Source organism: Mya arenaria, chromosome 11 (assembly GCF_026914265.1).
Source record: "Mya arenaria isolate MELC-2E11 chromosome 11, ASM2691426v1".
Classification (NCBI taxonomy): Eukaryota; Metazoa; Mollusca; class Bivalvia; order Myida; family Myidae; genus Mya; species Mya arenaria.
In genome coordinates, this window is record NC_069132.1 from 41,355,585 (window position 1) to 41,381,147 (window position 25,563).

Sequence of the window (25,563 nt, forward strand, 5' to 3'; positions counted from 1 at the left end):
AATGCAATTATACGACTCAATTTAATTGGTCAATGCAATATGTTTAAATGACAACTAAACCAGCAAAGGATACTCGAAGGTCATTGTTGTGTTTATTTCTGTTGATGAGCGATTGCATGCAGCGTTTAATATTCTTTGTTGACACTTAATAAATTCGTTTTTATTTGATAAATTACTCATAAGCATGAAGCTGCAATTTGTTAAATTGAATTGAGGTCTTTTAGCATATTTTTTGTTCATACAACTGTGAGACTGTCATTCGTTAAGATGGTAGATCTGCCTGTAAAATGTTGATCTGTAGCGGATGAGTTTTTCTTAAACCAGTTAATAATCGATATTGGGTAAGAAGTAAACACTTTTTGGTCAAGGTCACAGTTTTTGCATACAACTTCGGAATAAAAATAAAAACATGCAAATGTTTTTGTTTTCAAAAGTACATTTTTGCTGATGTTTGACCATCTTGTTTTTAGCCCCTTTAACTGATAGACTTTTTTAACAATGTCTTTTTGGAGTTTTCGAAACAAACCATTGCAGGTGCTACCTTTTCGAACGTTTTTATAGTATCGCATGTTCAGTCACGCTGATTCCAGATATCGCATTTGATATATTATACAGAGAGAATAATGTCAATAAAGCTCATTTAAATAACATTTCTGTGAAAAAAATGCACCAATTGTGAGCAAATGTTGAAGGTCATCCTTTGTTAGGTTAAACACTATATTATTTACAGTGTTTATTTAACATGACATCATAATTTATTTGTTTCAATCTCTTCCTGAAATTAAGAGCTGAATGGGGAACATTTTCATAGAAAATTGGATGTAACACGAAGCACACCGTAACGTGATTGTTCGTACTGTCTGCCGTGATTGATTATCATATTACCATGATAACCTTGAGGTGATTTTGTTGGATAATTGTTAGGATGCGTGGTTCAGGTTAATGAACCCCGAGTTGGATATAAACAGATGATATTGCATACTGAAATGAGATTCTTAAACTTTAAAAAATACCTGATTGCACCATTTTATTTTGGTGAATGAAAATGAACTTCAAAATACAAATGCACCTTCAATTGCTATGCTGGTTAAATCTATGGTAAAGAATTAGTCGAGCGATGTAATATTAAATGGGGAAGTATTTGTTTTCATTCGGTAAACATCCAGTAGGACGCACTTAAAAAGCAGAAAGCCCTTATGACTTTGTAAGATTTTCGTACTGACATTATACAACATGAGCACATGGAACTTTACTAAACGTATAAATACATATAAGTTATAACCTAATGATAACGAATTAAAATTCGGTTAATCCTTTTGTTGTTCTATTTCTGAACCAGGTCGTGCTCATAAAATATCTGTGCCTTAATAAAGTAATAAATAATTCATCGGTGTGACACACTTTTAAGCTAGCGGATATTGAAAAATCGCTACAATGCCATTATGAGACTAGCATGGGTTGTAACGTATTTAACAGAACTATCACTTTGTCTGGTTATGTGGTCAACGAAGTATGTTAAAATGACAATTATACTTGCAAAGGATAGTCGGAGGACGTTCATTGTTGTGTTTATTCCTCTTTATAAGCGAATGCATGAAGCGTTTGTAAACTTTTAGCACGTTATACATCCATGTTAAGTTTATCAATTACTAAATAGCTGCAATTTGGATGAGTTTAGGTCCTCTCGCAGGGCAGTTTGGCAAATAACTGTGGAACTGTCATTCGGTTAAAGGGTCGATCAGAAGGCCTATGTTGACTGTAAAATATTGATATTCAGCGGACGAATTTTCTTGAAACAGAAGCCTATTGATATTAGGTAAAAAGTAACCAATATTTGGTCAACGTTACAGGTTTTGCATAAAACTAAGGAATATAAAGAAACGTGCAAATGGTGTGGTTTTCAAAACGTGAAATGAGGATCCCTGTAAAAGATGAACCATAAAGTCGATATGCCAAAAGAAAATCGACGGTCATTTGTTCAAAGCGTTTGGCCGTAAAAAAACTTATCAACACGTTAAAAACAATTCGAAAAAACAACATCATCACATTATCAGTTTATACGATATACGCGTACATTCTAAGCATTCCATACTAAACACTGTTAGTGACTTACATCACAAGTATAGACAATCAAAATCCCAAATGCAAAAATTGATGAATCTTATGGTGATTGATTACAAACACACGTATGACCACTTATCCATAAACTTCACTTCATTTGAAATTGTCTAGCGCCATAAACAATGTCATTTTGTTAGTGTCGTTGAACGCTTTTTAAAAATATAACGCACTATAAAGATGCCTTTGGTGAATTTGGTTTGCATGCCAAGAACCGTTTATTGTGTTTTTCTTTAATAAGAAGTTCTCAACTTTGAATAATGCATGTTGACGTTATAACCTCACTAGGAAGTATCAGTTATAGATGGTGAACGCAATGTTCTTTGCAACAAATGTACGGCCTACAGCTGTTAGCCATCTATATGCTAATATATATGTTACATTTAAATTGTATTCAAATATGCGAAGTGATGCGAAGGCATCTGAACGGTTAGAGTATTTGAAACCTGGTAACTATATGCTAGTAGCATTGCATAACGTAGAGAGGTGGTTTAAAATGATTTTGTGAATTAAACTTGGTTGCGGTATTCATAACACAAATTAATAGAAACTAATATACAAAGGTCTTCTTATAATAATGTTTTAATGTCAATGCAAATATAGTTGTTCAGAATGTATCAAGACCTAGTGATATGCTTAAATGAGGGAAATAACTTTACTGGGAAAAGGACTTAAGATATTTTCTGATATCATTTCAGGTTCTACAAGAGCCAAACGTAACACTTCTCGCAAGGTATTCATAATTACGAACAGATACTGATGAATAATGGTATACAGCTGCTGGCAACTATACTAAAAGTGTAGGTAATTATTTTAGTCTCTGTTCATTCATTCTGCAATTGTCTCCTCATCTATGTGTATAGTATTGTCGTTTTAGTATCTGTATAGATCATACACATGTCTGTGGTATTATTTCATGGTACATAAATCTCCTTCCCCGTAAGAGATACATCTTTATTAATAAAAACAACATGCTGTTGGGCCTAGTATATTTAATTATAATACAGCCAGGAGTGTCTGCATCGGAAATAGTGTCATGGTTATGAACATCGTACGAATTAATAATAAATAAAAGCTTACGTCTATTCAGAAATACAGCCTTCAAATTTAGAATACATGACACGCATGGTGCGTTATGCGGTAAGGTATTTGATATTTAGTTATAATGTAAGTAAACCATAACAACCGCAGTAAGTTAGTCAGTTTTAAGTATTTTCAAGCTTTTATATCCGGTATATTTGTTGTTAGTGTCAATGTATTGCGGATTAGGATAGAAGGTAATACTGAATGTAGGTTGTTTTTTATTGATTAAAATCGAAAGTAACACATTTTAAAATGTTCTAAACAACTTGAAATTTTACTTTCGACCATATATATTCGATCTACATTTTTATAACTGCAGTTATGATGACATTTTAACAAAGAAACACAACTTTGTGTGCTGAACTACATAAAGTATAACACAAAATAAACCGTCAGATTGTACATAATTATTATACTATTAACTGTATTTTTCCTCTTTTAGGAGAGCTACAAAGAATGTATTCAACATGCGTGTATATATCTGTTATTTAAGAGTCTAAACAATTCACGCAATATTTCATGTTATTATAACATTGACTTTGATGTTAGAAATGTTTTGCATACACGTTAAATAAGGACACATTTTGAGATTGAAGAGTTATTAATCGGAAACTTAAAATTATTTATCTGATATAGTATGCTACATACAATATGTCATTGTACTGCATTGAGATTGGGGATACAGCACGTGCTTAAATATCGGAGACCCTCGTGTACAAATTGTTTATCTAACATAGCATGCTACATACAGTATGCCATTTTGCTGCTTACGAGATCAATTCAAAAGCCATTGTTAATCTTACTTAAGAATTCTGAATTGATTATATGGCGATGAAAGTTTTTTTTCAGAACAATGATCTTGCAAAAAAAAACGTAGGACCTATATCTTGTTCCTGTAGTGATAATTACTGGATTTATTTTGCATATAACCCGTTATGCGGCCCTTTGAATCGACCAAATTTTTGGTCAAACTTTCATTTCCGACGTTAATTTTTTGTTTGACTAGAAAGGTTTTGTAATTAACCTTTAGGCAAAGGGCTACAAAATATTCAAACCCGACATTTAGGAACACGTGTACAAAATCAACAACATGCAAAGCGTGGAATGAAGGATCTCGTTAAAAGATAAACCAAAAAGTCGATATGTCAAAAGTAAGTCAACGGTCAAGTTTTTGCCGTATGTCAACTTACAAACACCTTAAAACAAGTCTAAAAACTGCATAATCACATTTTTAGTATATACTTTATAGAATCAGCATTTCCAGGTCAATCATTTATAAAGCAAGTCACCAACTATACAAGATCGAGCACTGTAAGTGACTTACATCACAAGCACTGACAATCAAAACCCAAATGCGAAGTTTAATTAAACTTATAGTAATTGATAACAAACGAGCGTATAATCACTTATCCTTACAATTCACCTCGTTTGAAATTGTCGAGCACCATGAACAATGATGTTTCTTAAGTCACATTTAAAGCTTCTTAGATACATACGCACTAGAGAAATGTCTTTTTTGAATGTGTTTTGCATGCCAAGAACCTTTTTTTGTTATTGATAAGAAATGCTTAGTTTTGAATAATGCATGCAGACGTTCTTACCAATCTTGGCAGTGTCAGTCAGAAGATGGTGAACATTTTTATACTCTAATATTTAACTTGTATTTATTGTTTACACCATGTCTGACTGATTCTACCACCTATGGTTTCATCTACGACAAAATACATACTTCCAACGCTAAGATGAGGAGCAATCAAAGTTCTTCAAATAAGTGAAAGAATCAAAAGGTATTGTACAATGCAATACAGCTGAATAAATACATTTTTGTCGAAATTAATTAAAGACAAGATTCATTGCTCCACAGTTGATATGTTGTAAATCACAATGTGTACAGGTAATAAATGACCTTGAGAATAGCAATAAAACTCCACGGATTTCAATTATTCTTAAAACGCCCCATTTGATAATGTTTTTCGACGGAAGAGTTTCCTCCACCACTTTTTATCTCCGCTATTTATTGGCTTTAAGTACTTAACAACAGGAAAATATCAGACATTGCCTTTTAAAGGCTTTGATCAGAAATGCAGATTTCAGTTGAACTGGACATGCTTGGGTGTGGAAATAAACAAATGATAATAATACAACCTCAAAGAAATCTATATACACAGAACTGATACAACCTGTTTTAATGGCACTGTACCTGATGTGATTATGGCTCCATTGCCCTCGAACGCCATTTAAGGCTCTGAAGATATATATACAAAATTATATAAAAACTCGTCTTATAATATAGGCGAAAGTATTGTATAGATGCTCCAATAAGAGCCCCAGTAAGAGCAGTCTGGTTGCTAATTTGGTTAAGTGGGTTAATTCCTTAGGCCATCGTGTCGTATACAGGCTTCAATACCATACAATGGTAAAATGCCATACAGCGGCAAAACATCTATGCTGCAAAATGGTAGTTGTAAAGAGGATGTTTAGGTCTGCAAATATATTAAGACACCAGTGAGAGTCTCAATAAAGCAGTCTAGGGTTAATTTGGTTAAGTGTGCCATATCTTTGAAAGTACTGAAGAGATTAAACTAAAACTTGATATATAGGTGCAGACTTAGGATGGAAGTTCTTTTTTGTCAGTTTGCGTGTAATGAAACAAATGTGTTTTTTTTCTGCTCGGATTAATTATTGTCAACTTTGCGTGAAAATGACGTTAGTTCATAAACAAATATGACAGTATAACACATTTCAAAATAATGTACAGGGTTGACTTAATAGCTCAATCATTATGGAAACCATTTAGCACGACGATAAAAATGCAAACGTTTATAATTGTCAATACTTAACGATCACTGGCGAAGCTTCAAATAGCCACTACCGTCCAAATACTAGACTGTAACAAATGTCTGGTCTAACATACTGTTATTTTGTTATATAAGTTTAACAATACACTTTTTAAACAATGTTTTCATTGTTCAATTTGCTATTTCGTTTTCAATATGCATGTATATTTCAACCATAATTGTATTGTTTCCAGTCGTTTTTTTGTCGTATTGCAATAATACTTATATCAAACTATTTGTACAGGTGTTGTGCTTGCTAAATATACCATCTGCTGTCTTTATATTATTGTTTCTTAACCTTGATATGGATAGGATTGCTGTTATCTATGGTATCATAAATCTATGTCACTGTTGTTGTTGCTCTATGGGCTGTGATATTTCCCTGATGACAACCATCAGCTTCAAGATTTATATATTTTCCAAACATAGATAATCCATATTGTTGTAATTTGTTATCACCATTACAAATGCATTGGACTTCAGCTGTCACTTTAACCTATCACGCAATTCGAAGCATATACCTATAACATGATTGATATATTTCCTATAGAAACCAATTTAAGTAGAATCTAATACAAGGGTTTAAAAACATTGATGGTCTATAGGGAAATCATTGGCAGCAAGTTGGAGGTACACGCCGATCGTAAATACTCTTTATTTTAAAAGTCTCTCTATTGGAATCTATTTAATTTTCGGTCCTTTAGAATCATTGAGAGGTTATAGAAAATATAAAAACACTTCAGCTAGTGAAAAGGGAAATTTTCAGTTTGATATAGGTTTGAAAGCTTGAACTTCCAATCAAAACCATAAGACACTCGAGTAATATCATAAACCAAAACATTGCAGAACCGAATAAAACGGTTTGTAATCATAAGGGTCTTTTGGGAAATCATTGGCCTTTTTGGTGAAGACACTAAAAGTCACTATTTCTGGAAGCAGACAGACAAATAACCGTTTGTTTTCTTAGGTATTGATCATTTAGTGTTAATCATTTATTGCAAATCAAAACTTCATTGTTTATTCGTTTTGGACGATTTTCAAATTGATTATTTGTTTACGTTGTCACCTTTAACAATGTTGCTTCGTCTTGAATTATTAAATCATCCATTAGCAAGATATGTCTTAATATGGTTGTGATGTTAATGAATCTTAATTTATAAGTTAATATTATTTTGAAGTAATGACGTTTAAAGTTGTTGCTGGCTAATATAAGTCTCATAGATTTGATTTGCTCTAATCGTTAAAGAAGGGTCAAGTAAGGGTTTGAGAGAACCCCCAACGACGCCTTTGCTTTCGCCGATAGTTTTAAATCCGTAGCCCCAGTATCTACTGATGATCGACATTTTATGATTTTCGACGTTTTTGGCTCTTCTCGATAGCATGTTTTGCTTAGACCTAAGACCTTTTGTGTCGTATGTGTCTCTTGTTGACAGCTTGTTTGTTCCTAATGTGATTAGGCCAAGCCAGGTTTTGGACATTAGCAACGGAAACCTGCAGTAATCGTTGCATTATTATTAGAGAACGTGTATAAAAAGTAGTACACAAAGAAAATCGTCAGATTCTACATTAGCTATATCTTTATTATAATTCCTCATTAAACCCTATGTTTAACATTTGAGTAGATATTTGTTTGATATAAGAGTTAAAACAATTCACGCAAGCTCATATATTTATAACATTGACATTGACGTAAGAATTACAAAAACCTATAAAAGTAAACGATTTTAGGTTGAGGATGTAATTAACCATACGTGTAAAAAGTCGGAAACTATCGCTTAAAATTGTTTATACAACATAGTTGGCTAGACACAATTTGTCATTGCTTACACTATCATTTTCAAAAGAATTTACCAAATTTACAGAGGAATTCTAAATCAATTATATTAGACACATCAGTGCAACGGAAATGTTAAAACAATATCATTGAAACTCACTACCTACTACTAAATAGATCATATGTTTGGTCGAATTTGGCCCAGTCTAAAAAATATCGGTCATCCGCAGTTTGGTGATACGCTTTGCTATTGACAGTGTTTATTTTACCGACTAGATTATGTTTTTGTCTCAAACTCTTCCTGAAATTAAAAGCTGAATGGGAAACATTTTCATGGAAATTTGATGTAACGCGAACCACACCAAAAGTGGATTCCTGCAAATGACGTGATTGTTTTGCTTGTCTCCACCGTGATTAATTATCATATAACCATGATTACCTGGAATTCTTTTGATGGATAATTGTTTGTTTTGAATGGTTCAGGTTATTATACCCTACGCTGGAAATAAACAGATGATACCACATACAGAAATGAGACACTTACAATTAAATTTCTTGATTGCACCTCTTAATTTAGTATTAACTGCTGTAAAATGAAAATACAAATGCCCATGAAAATGCTTCACTTGCGTAACGTTTCGAGCAATGTGATCATCAACGAGGAAGTATTATCTTACACGCAGGAGGAAAACCTTAAAAAAGCCATAACGCCATTCATGGTATTGCACGGTGTTCGCCAATGAACACATGGAACGTAGTTAAACGGATGATTGCCAGACGAATGAACATTTATGAGGTATAACAAAATAGATTAATAGAAAATTGATATTTGTCTCAAACTGGTTTGCGTGTCACTCTCAAATAATAGTAAGATTGCATAAACACGGTCTTTAATATGTGTGCGTTCCTCGATTAAACCAGGTCGGGCTCATATAATCGCTTTGCCATGATAAAATGAATGAATGATTCATTTATGTGGGACATTTTTAAGCTTGCCGATATTGCCAATCCTAGCAATGCCAATAAAAGACTTGCATGTGTTGTTTTGCATTTAACGGAACAATCCTACTTAATATGTTTAGGTGGCTAATGTTTAAATTACAATTGTGCTTGCATAGAATATTCGGAGGATGAGTTTAAGTGTTATGCTGGTGTGTTTAGCGATCGTATGCAGCGCTTAACGTTCTGTGTTAAAACGTAATAAGTGCATGTTTGTAATATCTATTCATTAAAATATTGAATCTGTCATCTGTTTTATTATTATAAGGTCTTTTAGCAGAGAAAAATGCGTATAAAAGTATGCAAATGCAGTTAAGTCAAATTGTTCTATCAGAAGGCCTAATTTGTGGGTACAAATATTGACATGCAGCGGATGTTTTTTTTCATTAACAAATGGCTCATCAATATAGGGTTAGAAATAAACATCTAAAGTCACCTTCACAAGATTTGTATAAACTTTGGGATAAAAAAGTATAAGTTAACCAGTATATTAAATTATATGAAATAAACAATTAGCCAAAAACTGAGCTATGGAAATTTATATCGTATGTACTGATTTATAAGTCTTTTCGACATGTTTGAGGACAACTGGACATGACATGTCACGAAAAATCTAGTTGACAAAATTATGTCGACTTTACGTGTTTAATGTTATTTGGCGACAAACAATAGTTAATCAGTGATTCAGACGACAATAATACAATAATATATTGTAATTCACGATAAATGCTCCCATACTTAGCTTTCCAAGTCAACCGTAGACAAAGCAAGGACCACCAGAGTAATAATCACCGACTATGATTGACTAACATCACAAGTATAGACAATCAGACTCCCAGATGCAAAATTGAATTAAGGTGATGGTGATTGATTTCATACAAACGTATTACCACTTATCCTAAAGCTTTACTTCAATTGAAATTATCTCGAGACATAAACAGTTCTGTAAGTGTTGTTCAAGGTGTTTTACAAGTATTATGCACTACAAAGATGTTTAAAGAATTTTTGCATTCCAAGTTTAATTCTTTTGCTTTAAAACCTTGAAAAGGCCACCATTTTTTATTGAAAATATTTTTTTTAAATGCATGCAAGGGTATCTACAAGAGCGGTCTAACCACAGGCGGCAGTATAAGTCAGAGATGGTGAATAATTGCACATTTTGTTTTATGAGACACTTCAAAACAGCATTATTTCCATGTCTAAATTATATTACAACCTATTGATACAATACAACTATGACACAATACATACTATCAACACTGAGGGAAAATAATAACCTTGAAACAAGTGAAAGTTTCAAAAGTTTAATAAATATAATGTGATAAAATTGATTCATCTCCGTCTGTTATATTTAAAGGTAGTTATCGAAATAATAAAAAAAATACTAGGAAGTTGCATTTTTCCACAGTTGATGTTTTTTTATAACACTGTACACAATTAATGACCTTGATCTTAGTTTGAAGACGAACAATAAACGCCAAGGTTTCCAATAAGCTAAATATTCAAACACTGCTTTAAAAGCAAACGTTTTCTGTTTCCCATTTATCTCCGATATTTATTAGATTCAAGAACTATTAAATACCAGAAAATTACTTGCATTTTATTTTAAAAGCATCTATCAGAAATGCAAAACGCAGTTGAACTGGACATGCTCGATTGAAGAACTAATTAAATCGTGAATCGGTTTGGTATTGCTTTCATGGTTTACAGCTCGCTGGAAACATTTGTGAGATCGGCGCGTTTGACGTCCTGCAAAACATTGCTGCTTAATTTTATCACAAACACCATATCAAAATGAATAAACAAGGACTTAGCAGGCGAGTGCAAGCACTTGTTCGTTTCTCTCAGATAACGAAGGAGCATAACTCAAGAAGTATTTAGTGCAATTGCCTCGCGCTTGTCAAATGCTGGGTATCAACATATGTTTGTGTAAAGGGTATTGTGAATATAATGTTGGTTACCACCACATAGCACTGCAAAGGGCTGGAAAGGTTGGCTCTTTAAAATGTACTCAAAGAAGTATTTAACACACAACTTACACAGACCATAAAATGCAAGATCAAAGAATTTTAAACAAAACAAGACAGGTACGATTTGTTTTAATTGCACTACACCATACTTTTTAAATATTGTGGAAGTGTTGTTCTTGATGTTGTTTTAGTCAACTTTACGTGTTAGGACATGCATGTGTTAACAACACAAAGTACACTTTGCTAAATAAGTGTATACGTTTGCATAATACTGCATACTTCTGCACGAAAGAGTTTTATAGCTATTTATATTCAGTTGAAGAGACTCTGGCTGTTAAATGTATTATAAGTATGCTTTCCTCTTGGGAATATTTATTGTCAACTTTGCAAGGAATGAAGATAACAAATATGCTTAAATCAATTTTCAATTCACTGAACAAGGTTATCTAATTAGCTCAACCATTATGGGAATGCATCTCAAAGCCATTCAGCAAAACGATAAGGAATGCAAACGGTTAATGTTAGTATTTACCGATAACAAGCGTATCTCCACATAGGCACCGTAGGTCCGCGACCGCACACGATGGCCACAAGCAGCAATGCGAATTTATTATTTAACATGCATGACAAGCATAACTGTTTCAACAGTGTCATATCTTGATTTAAAGTGCAACTAATTGGATGTTTGCAATAACTGTGATGAGTTAACGGAAATGACAAAGCACTTGTTCAGGAAAAGAAAGTGTTCGAAATGTTTTACGAACGAAGATGACATATGCTTCCACATAAGATTATTATCGTTAATTGTCTGTAAACTATAGTAAATAAATGTATTGAATGAGTGGTCACGAAATAGACAAAGACATGCGTTGTAAACAAAAAAAATACTACGAACACTCTGGTAGCACTTTGGCGTTGGTTGTCTGTTTAGTTGTGTCTCTGACATTGATAATTATTCCCTTGAACAAGCTGATAATTTGAATTCATGTTGTTTCCATTGTAAGATGAACTCCAAACCGAGACTGTTGTTTAATTACTTTGATTACTTTTGTTTTGTAGTTCGAAGGACCTGTCGTCAGAATATGTTTATCAATGCAATGGGCTTTAGAGGAATAAAAGGCTCGCGTGTACTTCTAAAATTCTTGATATGAAATGCTTGTGCTTTTAATTTAGTTCAAAGTCGATATAAAATCCAAAAGGGAAAAACATTTGCATAAAAGCTAGTCTCGTAGGAAAACTCTCTGTGTTTTGCACCAAGAAATAAGATTTGAGAAAAAACACGTCTGGAAGGCAATATTAGTATTCTATTGAGGAAGATAAATGCAGTCATATTTCTGTCAGTTAAGTCATCACCAGGCGGCAATACCATTTGTTTATTTCTAGAAAGTGTCTTCTATCCCTTGGACTGTCAAACTTATCGTGAGTTGAGAGGTCTTCCGGCCAAAGTTCCATTCAATGTTTAGAGAATTGCAAATGAATGATATTTGTAGCTCGTTTTCGATTATTATAATGATGCTGATTAGACATTAGATTTTATTTATATTTCGACTAATTTGTCTTCAGTTTACAATAGTTGAACTTCAGAACAAATGTCATGTTGCCTTTGTTCTGGCAATGACATTGCAAAGTATCATAATATTGCTGTCTTTGTTTTTCCTTACTCACATAAATATCTTCACCAATTTTTTTATGTCTGGCATTTGGCCAATTTAGCCACGCATAGTTCGCATTTTTTATCAAACCACTACGCATCGCTTTCTAAAGCAAGAACAATATCAATTTAAAAATACACATTAGTATATACAAAAGGCACACCACGAAATAAAAACTAAAGACATTTTACGCCGATCTCTTATATCGAAATGTGACTAAACAATAGAATTTACAGGGACGGGCCAAATAGCGTTTAATTTAAGATCATGCTTAATGGCACAATGATCAAGTCCAAACAAACATCTAACAGCAGACTTATGGTTACACAAAATAAATATTAAGCAAATATCAAATGATAAAATAGATGAAAATCATTGTCATTTTATGTTGCATCGTTACTGATCAATAACAACCATACCCTTGAGAAATCTTTGCAAATGAAACCATCCAAATATATGCAAGCTAAAAGCAGCAGTATCCTGCTAAAAGAAATGCACAAATCAGTTGTTGAAATACATACCAGCTGGTTCCGACTGTTTGTAGATTGCATAGAATAAAGACGGACCACCCGACGCCATATTCACAATCTCCTACGCAGTGATATCCCTTGACTAGCAGGAAATATTTCTTCTACCACTGTATTTTTCCGGCAAAATCTTATACAAGTTTTATTCAATGACAATTTTTTACTTATTTAACATGAATACAAGAATCTATATACGGTTTAGCAACAGCAAATACGTCTGTCCATCTTTGAAAACTAAATATAATTGAATTCGTGTAATAAAAAGTATAAATTTAACATGATTTAAAAATTGTCGTTCCGTTTAGCAGCTTGTCTTTTCATGTGTTATACGTAACCTGACCAATGTAGATGTCTCTGGTACTTATTCTTCCAATTCCAAAATAACATGTGGGGTTCCTCAGGGCTCAATCTTTGGACCCCTTCTCTTTTTAATTTATGTAAATGATATGTCAGCTGTGGTCAAAAATAAATTGCTTTTATATGCTGATGATTCTGGTATCCTGGTATCTGGTAAAAGTTTATCTGTTGTTGAAAAGGCGCTGACAGATGATATGGAATTGGTCAGCCAATGGTTAGTGGACAATAAGTTGTCACTGCACTTGGGTAAAACCGAGTCAATTTTATTTGGGTCCAAGCAAAAGCTTAGGTCACAATCTAACCTGCATATAACCTGTTCGGGTACATCCATTGAATCAACTTCATCTATCAAGTATCTTGGGATTACTATAGACCAAAATCTGTCATTTTGCTCCATGGCCGAGTCTGTTCTTAAGAAGGCCAACTCTCGGTTAAAATTTCTTTACCGCAAGAAAGAGTTTCTTACTCAGCATACCAAGAAACTTCTGGTTATGTCTCTAATTCAGTGTCACTATGACTACGCATGCTCTGTTTGGTATAATAGCTTGACACAGTCTTTAAAAAATAAGTTACAAACTTGTCAAAATAAAATAATGAGATTTGTACTTGACTTGGATTCCAGAGCCCATATTGACCCATCCCACTTTAAGTCCCTTAGCTGGTTACCGGTCCACAGAAGAGTTGAACAGATAATGTTGTGTCATGTTTTTAAGATAAAAAATGGCCTGTCTCCGGATTACATGGGTGAACACTTTATTTCGCAAGATTCCGTACATAATTATAGTACAAGACTTAGTCAAAAGGGTGGGTATTGTCTACCTAAAGTCAAAAGTCATGGTTCTAAGTCCTTTGCTTTCTCTGGAATTAAACTATGGAATGATTTACCTGTAGAGTTAACGGAGATCAACAGGCTACAAAGTTTTAAGGTTGCCATCAAAAGGCATCTTATGAACAGTAATTAAAATTGTTTTTACCTATTTCGGCTCAGGATTTTAAATTGTTTGCTAATATCTTTTTACAATTTTAGAAATGTGTATTAAATCCTAGCTGCAAACAGGAGTGTCACTAAATCAAGATTTGACTGTGATATACATTTTTATGACTCAATAGTACTTTTAAACATGATTATATTTAGGTCCGCCTCTCTGTGTCATGCCGCCAATACAAAGGACCACAATGGAAATAAGGGCTTGCCCTTTTTTGTGTTATCCTTGGTGTTGGTGTGTATGTCATAGTTTTCTCGTAACTATGTGATATAGTATTTAATAATGCTCATTATTTTATCCTATGTTATGCTGTTAACTATGTATATGCTTCCTATGCCAAAATAAATCTATCTATCTATCTAATAACACAATTTCTAAAAAAAAATGCATATACAATAAAAAGTATAGTACACTTAGAAGCAAATATAAATACAAAATTTATAAAACAAATCACCCCGGTACTATAGAACAGTTGCACACGTCCGTTTTGGTCATCAGTATATCTCCTTATACGGGAAACATCTTGACCATGACCATAGATCACAACTTTTAAGATATACTTGATATGAAGTTATTTTTATAGTGGTGAGATATGGTTCGCGTTTTAATGTTAACTACATCAATGACACAAACTATTGTAGGAGCCATTTTCCGAACGATTTTTATAGCATCACATATTAAGGCACACTGATTCCAGTTATCGTACTTAAAATATTATACGGAGTGAATTACGTCAATATAGCTTATTTACATAAACATGTCTGCGAATACTTGTAAATTGCACAAATACTAAGCACAAATTGACGGCCATCTGCAGATTGACGCTATACTGTCAACAGTCTTTATTTCATCGACATATCGTTTAATTTCTCACAAACTTTTCCTGAATTTAAGAGCTGCATGGGGAACAGTTTCATGCACAATTTGGATGTAACACGAAGCACACCGGAAGCGGATTTCTCCAAAGGTCTTGATTGTCACTACTGTCTCTGCCGTGATAAAGTATCATATTACCATGATTAACTGGAATGCTTTGATGGATAGTTTTTTGTTTTGATTCGTTCAGCATATTGTTTACAAAAATGAGATACTTAAAAAGAAATTTACTTGATTGCACCACTTAAATTATCGTTGACTGATGTAAAATGAAATTACAAATGGGGATACTTCACTTGCGTCACGAATCAAGCAATCTGATCATCAATGAGGAAGAAGTTGCTTACAGGCAGGAACACAACCAAAAAATCCCAATAGCGCCATTCTTAGTTTTGCACGTTTTTGCCAATGTTTACACAGAACATAGCTTCACTGATGATAGCCAGACGTTCGAATGCTTATGAGTTATTACTAAATAGATCAACAGAAAAGGCGGTATTTTTGTGTCCTTTCTCAAATCGTTATGCGGGTCATACTCAGACCATTTAAAAATGGCATAAAACCGGTCTTTCATGTGTGTTCTTTCCTCGTTTAAACAAGGTCAGGCTCATAAAAGCGCTTTGCCTTAATAAAAAAATGAATAATTCATCGGTTTGAAACACTTTTAATTAGCGGTTATTGCCAATCCATTACTACGCCATTATAAGGTTCGTCTGAGTGGTTACGTATGTCACGGAACTATCATACTTTGTCTGTTTAGGTGGTCAATGAAATAGATTAAAATGACAATTGAACTAGCATAAAATACTCGGAGGATGAATTCAAGTGTTATGTTGGTGTGTTTTAGCATGCAGCGCTTAACGTTCTTTGAAAAAACGTAATAAATGCATGTTAATTATATCAATTAATCATTATGCTGAAGATCAAATATGTTAATAAATTATTAGGTCCTTCTGCAGAGAGAATTGGGTTTAAAAGTATGCGAATGCCGTTCGATCAAAAATGTCGATCAAAAGTAGTTGGTACAAATTTTGACCTACAGCGGATGTTTTTTCTTCAACAAATCGCTCATCAATATTGGGGTAGTAGTAAACATCTGTAAGTCACCTTTACAAGTTTTTCATAAAACTTCGGGATAAAAAAGTATAAGTAAACATGAAACTTTGGGATAAAAAAGTATAAGTAAACAAGTATACCAAATAATATGAAATAAATAATAAGCGACATACTGAGCTATAGAAATATATACCGTAAATACTGACTTATGCGTCTTTTCCACTTGTTTTAGGTCAACTGGACAAGGCATGTCACGAACAATCTGATTAACAAAATTATGTCGACCTAATGTGTTTAATTTTATTCATCGACAAACAATAGTTAATCAGTGAGTTAGTCGACAATAATACAAAATTATATTATAATTTACGATAAGTGCTTCCAAACTAAGCATTCCAGATCAACCATTGACAAAGTAAGGACCACCAGCGTAATAAACACTGACTGTAATTGACTTACATCACAAGTATAGACAATCAAACTCCCAGATACAAAATTGAATTAAGGTAATGGTGATTGATTACACACAAACGTATTACCACTTATCCTTAAACTTTATTTCAATTAAAATAATCTTGAAACATAAACAGTTCTGTACCGTAAGTGTTGTTCAAGGTGTTTTACAAGTATTATGCACTTCAAAGATGCCTTTGATGAATTTTCTTTTGCATTCAAAGTTCCATTTATTTTGCTTTAAAACTTTGAAAAGGCCACCATTTTTTTGATTTTTTAAAAATACATGCAAGGGTACCTACAGGAGCGGTCTAACCACAGGCGGCAGTATAAGTCAGAGATGATGAACATATTTTTATATCATAATTATGTATCATTTAAAGAAAACATTCTTTACCATCTCTGAATGATAATGCCACCTATTGTTACAACTATGACACAATACATACCACTAATACTGCGAAAAAATTTGATGTTGAAACAAGTTAAAGTTTCAAAAGATTAAAAATGTAATATAAAATGAATTGATACACATCCGTTTGTAATATCTATAGGTAGTTATCGAAATAATAAAAATACAAGAACGTTGCATTTCTCCACAGTTGATATGTTGTTTATCACACAATACAAAATTAATGACCTTGATCTTAGTTTGGAGAAGAACAATAAAAGCCACGGTTTCCAATTAGCTAAATATTTAAACACTACTTTAAAAGCAAACGTTTTTGGTTTCCCATTTATCTCCGATATTAGATTCAAGAAGTATAAAATACCTGAAAATTACTTGCATTTTATTTTAAAGCATCGATCAGAAATGCAAAACGCAGTTGAACTGGACATGCTCGATTGAAGAACTAATTAAATCGTGACACGGTATTCCGGTTTGGTGTTGCTTTCATGGTTTACAGTTCGCTGGAAAATTTTGTGAGATCGGCCTGATTGACGTGCTGCAAAACATTGCTGCTTAATTTTATCACAAAGACCATATCAAAATGAATAAACAAGGACTTGTTCGTTTCTCTTAGATAACCAAAGAGCATAACTCAACACACATTTAATACAATTTCTACACGCATGATAAGTGTAAGCAGTCAACATGTGTGTGTATAAAGTATAATGTGAATGGAATTCAGGTCCGCGACCGCAACGTATGGCCATAACCAGGAATGTAGATTTAATATTTAATATGCATGACAAGCATAACTTTTTCTACAGTGTCATATCTTGATTTGAAGTGCAACTAATTGGATATTTCTTATAACTGTGATGAGTTGACGGAAATGACAAAGAAGGTCTTGTTCAGGAAAAGAAACTGCTCGATATTGTTTCGAATGCAGATGACGCATGCTGACAAATTAGACTATTATGATTCATTGTCTTTACACTGCAGTATATGAATGCATTGAATTAGTGGTCATTAAATTGGAATATTGACAAATAAAACATCTCATTTTGTTATATTTATAAGCAGTTTTCGAACTAATAAAATTACAATGAATTTGCATTTCTCCACAATAGATATGTGGTTATCACACTGAACAAAATTAATGATCCAGAACTTAGTTTGGAGAAGAAAAACGCCACGGTTTCCAATGAGCTTAATAACCACGAACTATTTTAAAAGCAAACGTTTCCTGTTTTCCATTTATCTCCAATATCAATTAGATTCAAGAACTATAAAATACCAGAACATTACTTGCATTTTATTTTAAAAGCATCGATCAGAAATGCAAAACACAGTTGAACTGGACATGCACGATGAATAACTAATTTAATCATGACACGGCATTCTGGTTTAGTATTGCTTCTATGGTTTACAGTTTTGTGAGGTCAGCGTGTTTTACGTTCTGAAACAATATTAATGCTTAATTTTATCATATAGACCATATCGATAGGAATAAACGAGAACACTGCAAGCGCTTGCACACACTTGTCTGTTTCTTTCAGATAATCAAGGAGCATTAATCAACAAGTATTTAGTAGAATTGCTACATGCATGACACATGTTAGCTGCCAACCTTTGTGTGTATTAATAATAAAGTAAAATGTGCATATAATTTTAATTTCGGGCACAGGGCATTTCAAAGGCTTAAAAGATTAACTCTCTAAAATGTACTTCAAGAATTATTTCACACATAACTTAAACAGACGATCAATGCAAGATGAAAGAAAATTTTACCAAAATTAAACACTGGCAAGATTTGTATTAATTGCACTACGCCTTAGTGTTTGAAATATTGTGGAGGTGCTGTTGCGGATGTTGTCCTTAATCAACTTTACGTGTTATGACATGCATGCGTTCACCTCACAAACAACACATTGCTTAATACGTCTGCATAACACTGCATACTACTTCATATGTATACATACTTCTGCATAATGATGCTTAATAACTTTTGATATTCAGTTGAAAGAGACTCTTGCTGTTAAAATGTTTGCCCTTGTGAATATTTATTGTCAACTTTGCGCGGAATGACTTTAGAATATAATTAATATGCTAGAAGCATACATTTTAAATCACTGAACAAGGTTTTCTAATTAGCTCAATCATTATGGGAATGTATTTCAAAGCCATTCAGCAAAACGATAAGGAATGCAAACGGTTAATGTTAGTATTTACCGATAAAAGGCGTAGCTCTGCATAGGTCTAATAGGTCGTCCGCGACCGCACCGAATGGCCATAACCAGGAATGTAGATTTATCATTCAGCATGCATGACAAGCCTAACTATTTCAATAGGGTCATTTCTTGATTTTAAGTGTAACAATTTGGACATTTGCAATAACTGTGATGAGTTGACGGAAATGAGAAAATAGCTCTTTTTCAGGGAAAAAACAGTTCAAAATTATTTCGAATAAAGATGACGCATGCTGACAAATAAGATTATTATGATTAAAAGCCTTTACACTGCAGTGAATGAATGCATGCATTGAATGAGTGGTCATTAAATTGGAATATTGACAATTAAAACACATGGGTGGTAAACAAAAAAGTACTACGAACACTCCAGTTGAAAAAAACGTGAACCACGAGATTGTAAACTGATCTATTTCAAGAAAAAACAGATTACATAAGCATAATTCTTTAAATATTATCTAAACTTTTGCAAATACTTATTCAATATTGTCTTCTGGTGTTGATTTTCTGTTTAGTTGTCTCTCTGACATTGATCATTATTTCTTTAAACAAGCTCTTATTTTGAATCCATGTTGTTTTAATTGTATGATGAACTCCAAGCCGATACTGATGTGTCCATTCTTTGATTCGTTTTGTTTTGTAATTCGAAGGACCTGTCGTCAGAATATGTTTATCATTAAAATGACCTTAAGGAATAAAAGGTTCGAATGTACTTCTGAAATTCTTGATTAGAAACGCCTATGCTTGCGGTTTAGATCAACGTCAATATAAAATCTAAAAGGGAAAGTATTTGCATAAAAGCTAGTCTCGTAGGAATACTGTCTGTCTTTTGCACAAAGAAATAAGATTTGAGAAAAAAACACGTCTGGAAGGCAATATTAATATTCTATTGAGGAAGATAAATGCCGTCATATTTCTGTCAGTTAAGTCATCACCAGGCGGCAAATACATATTTTATTTCTAGAAAGTGTCTTCCATTCCTCGGACTGTCAAACTTATCGCGAGTTAATAGATAATTCGCAGAACAAAGAAGTCTTCCGGCAAAAGTTCCATTCAATGTTTAAGGAATTGGAAATGAATGATGTTTTCAGCTTGTATTCGATAATTATAATGATGTTGATTGGATATGTTATTTTATGTATACTTCCATTAATTTGTCTTCGATTCACAATAGTCGAACATCAAAACAAACGTAATGTGGCTTTTGTTGTGGATGGAAATGACATGGCAAAGTATCGATATTGATATCTATGTTTTCTCTCTACTTTCATAAATATCTAACAAAAAAATAGGTCATAAGCAGCCTTATCTAATCTTTGGTTATTTTAGCACGTATAATTGGTATTTTTTTATCAAACCTCTCGCATAACATTGTAAAGAAAAATGCTATAGATTCAAATATTAAACAATAGTATAAACAAATGGCACGCCACAAAACTAATACTGAAGACACCTTACGCCGACCTTTTATTATCCAAGTGTGACTAAAACTATTTAAATTATAGGGACAAGCCGAAAGCCTACAATATAACCAAGATCCTGTTTAATGGCACAACGATCCTAGCCAAAAACACCTAACAGCAGACACAAGTCTTCAAAATAATAGATATTAAGCAAATATCATCATTGGATGTTGCTGGGATAATCACCATGGCCCGGTAAACGCAAACATAATAAAGGTGAAAACCTGCTGGTGGGTACCAAAATTCACACCTGGCCCCTAAATATTATCAAATTAAATGTTAAAAGCATGCGGGCACAAAAATGACGTCACAATCGAAACCACGAAATACACAGATCATTAAAATACGAATTAATGCAAGCAAAAAGTTGTATATTCATATAAATGTTGTATGCAATCATAAAATTGGATCTACTTGAAAACAATTTATGAACACGTTTTGTGATAATAAATAAATAATCATCGTTGATAGTACCTACACTTGCAATACATGCTATAACCTTAAGCTCCGTATAATTGTATCTCTTGAACGGCATGCAAACACTTACATTAAAACGCCCTAACATGTTAGAAGCAGTGAAATTACATTTTGATAAAATCATTGTTTGAAACCGAGAGGGATTGCCATTTTACGGTCTACTTTTACTGAACAATAAACAACCATAGCAGTGCGATTACAATGCTTATTATAAATAAAGCTTTTCAAATCATGCCAGCCAAATATAATGGCGCAAGCTTTCAAATGCGTACAGTGAAGTTGTTATTTTCGACAGGTAAATACACAAAGTGAATTTTAAGCCAAAGTTTTGCGTACTATCTGTATAATTATGCCAAAAACATTGCATATATCAGTTGTTGAAGTACACCCTAGCTGCTTCCGACTGTTTGTAGATTGCATGGAATAGAAACGGACCACCCTCGCCATATTCGCAATCTCATACGCAGTGATTTCCCTTGAATTACAGGGAATATTTCTACTACCAATGTATACTTATATCTATTCCGGCAAAAACTTATTAAAGTTTAAGACAATTTTAACTTTTTTGAAAAGGAATGCCAGAATGTATTTACGTCTCATCAATAGTAAATTTTAAGTTTATAAGGCAATAATCTCACACTTAATCATTAGAATAACAGACAACATAATAAGTCGAATACAAGATAAAACTTAAACAATAATGTTAAAAAATATATTAAAAGAAATGTATATTATACAATAAATGTATTGTAGACGTTGCTATTTTTGTTTTCGACCTGTTTAGCAGCCATTGTTTAGCTGTAGGTATATAGCTATAAAATAGCTTATGAGATAAAAGAAAAAAAATATGAATAAAAATATATTTATAGTCTATGTTCTGTAACAAGATTAATAGCGACGTACTCTTGTTGTTCTGGCATTATATATCACCATTTGACTAAATAATACGACATGTACTGACAAAAAATCTGACTCGATGTTATGAAAAAGAAAGGTTTGACATTCAGTTGGAAACTAACAGAGGTGCATTTCACAATTTTCTATTTATATCTAATGTCACTAAGAATCAGAGGTTACATTTTACAAGTCCACCTACTAGCATCATTTGTCTGGAAATATCTATAAATATGTTGAAATATTCTTCTGGTTTTGTTTGGAATGCAACTAATTTAGATCTACGTCGATAACATGCAGTATTGCATAATGGAAAGCATTTTTATGTAATGTTTGTCTCTACGGAAATACATTGTCTAACTTTCGCACAAAAAATAATACTTGCGAAGAAAAGGCGCCCTGAAAGGCGCGATCAATTTCCTCTGAGAAAGACCAAAACAGTCATATTTATTTTATGTTTGCCCTGACCAGTCAACGAACTCAAAATTTATTGAAAGATTATTTTAATTGTGTCGTTATATTTATACATTGTTTGCGTCACGTTTGTCCTACATGTTTACGCAATCATTCTTAGGAAGTTTCAATGTGGTTCAAAGGGCATAGATATTTAAAAAAATGTTACGTTATGTCATTCGTCGTGCCTAAAAAATACGTTATAAGCTGTAATAAATGAAACATTGATGCCCACTTAACAAGGGTAAGTCATGATGTCCAATAGATAAAATCGACATAATTCATTTAAATCTGCTGATATCTGTTACTTTTCGGATATTTTTGTCAATTTTTACTTTGCTTCCTCTTTCCATTGCCTTGATCTTCCTCTTGGCTATACCATTATCCCCATGACCTGTTTTAGTTACAAAATCAGCCTGTTGCCAACCAACCATTCAGGTTTTCAGTTTTACTTCCACTTGATCTCCATTTTTTCCACCCTTATGGTGTACTGTGATTTCTCTTCTCTCCATTTGCGGGGATCGTTTTTTTCCTTTAAATCACTTTCATTTCAGAATCAGTTTCTTGTCTACCTCCAAATCCAAATAATTTTCTATTTATTCCCCCCAGCCTCTGTTAGTGCTGTGATCTTCGTCTTAGAGGCCCCATTGCCCCTCTTATCAGAATCACCTTTTGTAACAAAAATAAGCCTCTTGCCAATTATCTTTGAAGGATTTCGTATCGTCAAATTTCTCTCTTTCTCTCTCCAGCTGTTTGTTACTGATGTCTCTTGAAATGAAAACCGCATTTTGTCGTAACACAACATTTACAATCGAGGGTTTGTAGTTTATAATTTTGCATTTTAGCGTTTGGTCTGGTTTGAACAATAAAGTCAAATAATTGTCTTTCTGAAGCATATAAATTACAATATAAAAAGCTAGTCTTAAGGCTTAAGCACTCTGTGGCGTCTAAAGGAAGTATATTAGCAAGTCGTCCACTATGTTATAATTATGGTCTGATCCTTTGCAATCGTTACTTACGTCGGAATCACATTTGAAAATAAAATACCGCTCAAACCGGTTAAGGAGAGCGTTGGCAGTTGAACACTTTTCCTAACTCTCAATGAACAGTTTCAGTCAAACCGAAAATTTCAGAAGTTTGCACGTAGCTGGTATTCTAATTCTAGAATCTATTTCTGTTAATTATAAGGCATGTGTTAAAACGTAAGCTCACTTTTTTAAATTAATCAAACGTGGTGTTCTGCCTTAACGGTAAAGATTTTATAACATACCATATTCCTAGTACACAATTCGAGTTAGGAATATATTATTGCACATGAAAATATCAATGTGGATAAATTGTATACCTAGACGAGAATGCAATAATTTTCAACATTGAAGCACGTTATATCTCTCCCAAGAATAGTTTGGAGTACCAAAACATGAAGACGATTCACGAGAAAGATAACTTGCCACAGTTGGATGACCCTCTGTCGTTCTGAGTTTACATTTAAATACAATCACAACGAAGATCACATTCAAGATATTCGTAAAAGATTGACAAATGAGACTCACGCCAAATGTGATATTGACTTTATTTAAATTTTTCCATTAAACAGTTGAAAGCTATATTCCCCTTTACGACTGAGCTTTGGAACCTTCCCTTGAGAACTTGACACCACATTTTATGCAATCGAATTATCAAGTTTTGCATATCTTTATATTTACATGCCATGTTATGCTCCAGGAGTACGAATTACTGTCAATGGCAAGTAACAAATGTTAATTTCCTAAGTGTATATTTCGCGATAAATAATGACATGATAACCATGAAAAAATACTGAAACATTCGTAACGTCTATCTTTCCAATTGCAGTAATTACTAGCAGTTGCTTAGTGATAGAACATTACTCAATGGTCCGAATAACTAAACATCTACAAGGCATGCATTTATTTAGCGAAGGTAGTCTAAGACTAAATTTTTCACATGCAACGTAACAGTTAAATGACAAACCGGAATATTCCACTATTTAAATGCCTGCGAACTAATCATACACATCTTTATTTTTGTTACAGCAAGAGTTATTGCATAACCACGCGTAGTTAATTTTTTACACTTTCCATTGCAACCGCTGTTGATAACCCCTTTATTTGACTTTTTATTCAGAAAGAAGGTGCAATTTTTGTTTAATTGGCTAAAACGATATTTTAATTTACTTTTGGACATCTTTATACAAAATCAGCAAAAAAAAAGATTGGCGAATATGCTCGACTGAATGGAAAATAAATATGTATTCGATCTTCATACTGATACTTTGAACAATAAGCAAAGGCAATAAAAGCAATAAAGTGAATTTTTGTGTAGTTTTTCAAACATTTGGTCTTACAGAACATTGCCACGATATGAACGTGAAAAAACAATTGTATATTGAATTGAACAAGTTTCGGTAGTGGCAGTTTTTTTCCCTGCTATGTATTGAACTCGTATTATTGTTATTGTTCAGCAAATACAATACCTATCGACACTGCGAAATCAACAATAGAGAAAATTAAAAATAGTTTTGTAAACTGATATTTTTACGTAATCTTACATATTGATACATGTTGTTGGAAGGTAGATGACGGCAAATATCCTTTTGTGTTATTAACATATTGTCGGTCAGCATTTTTACTTGTACACCTGCGAATAGTTTTTCTTTGCATTCGCAGGTCTTACAAGGAACAAAATGATTATGACAGAAATAGCATCAATACACTCCCATATATCCACAAGAATGTCGATCAGCATTGGCAATTGTTTAGACAGAAACTCCTAATGCAATGGATCTCCTTATGCAACAAAACAAGCTATATTCCAAGTTCAAAATAGCGTAGGTTGACGCTTATCTGGCTAAAAATTTGTGGACGCTACAATAATGTGTAAATTTGTTTTCTTATCAAATAAATAAGCTTGTTGGAGAAAAATGAAACAAA

The 25,563-nt window shown here is 33.1% G+C and overlaps 1 protein-coding gene across 13 annotated transcripts in view; it reads left to right on the forward strand.

The window, feature by feature from the left end:
• LOC128208003 (G-protein coupled receptor moody-like) overlaps positions 1-25,563 on the forward strand; it is a 213,801-nt gene that overhangs the window by 44,382 nt on the left and 143,856 nt on the right. For 7 of the 13 annotated variants that reach the window (XM_052911261.1, XM_052911258.1, XM_052911252.1 and 4 more), the window contains exon 2: positions 2,817-2,918. The exons of 1 other annotated variant lie outside the window; for it this stretch is intronic. The gene's annotated coding sequence lies outside the window, so the exon portion shown is untranslated. Of the gene's footprint in view, positions 1-2,816; positions 2,923-25,563 lie in introns of all 13 variants that reach the window. 5 more of the 13 variants (XM_052911260.1, XM_052911257.1, XM_052911255.1 and 2 more) reach the window with 2 other exon arrangements.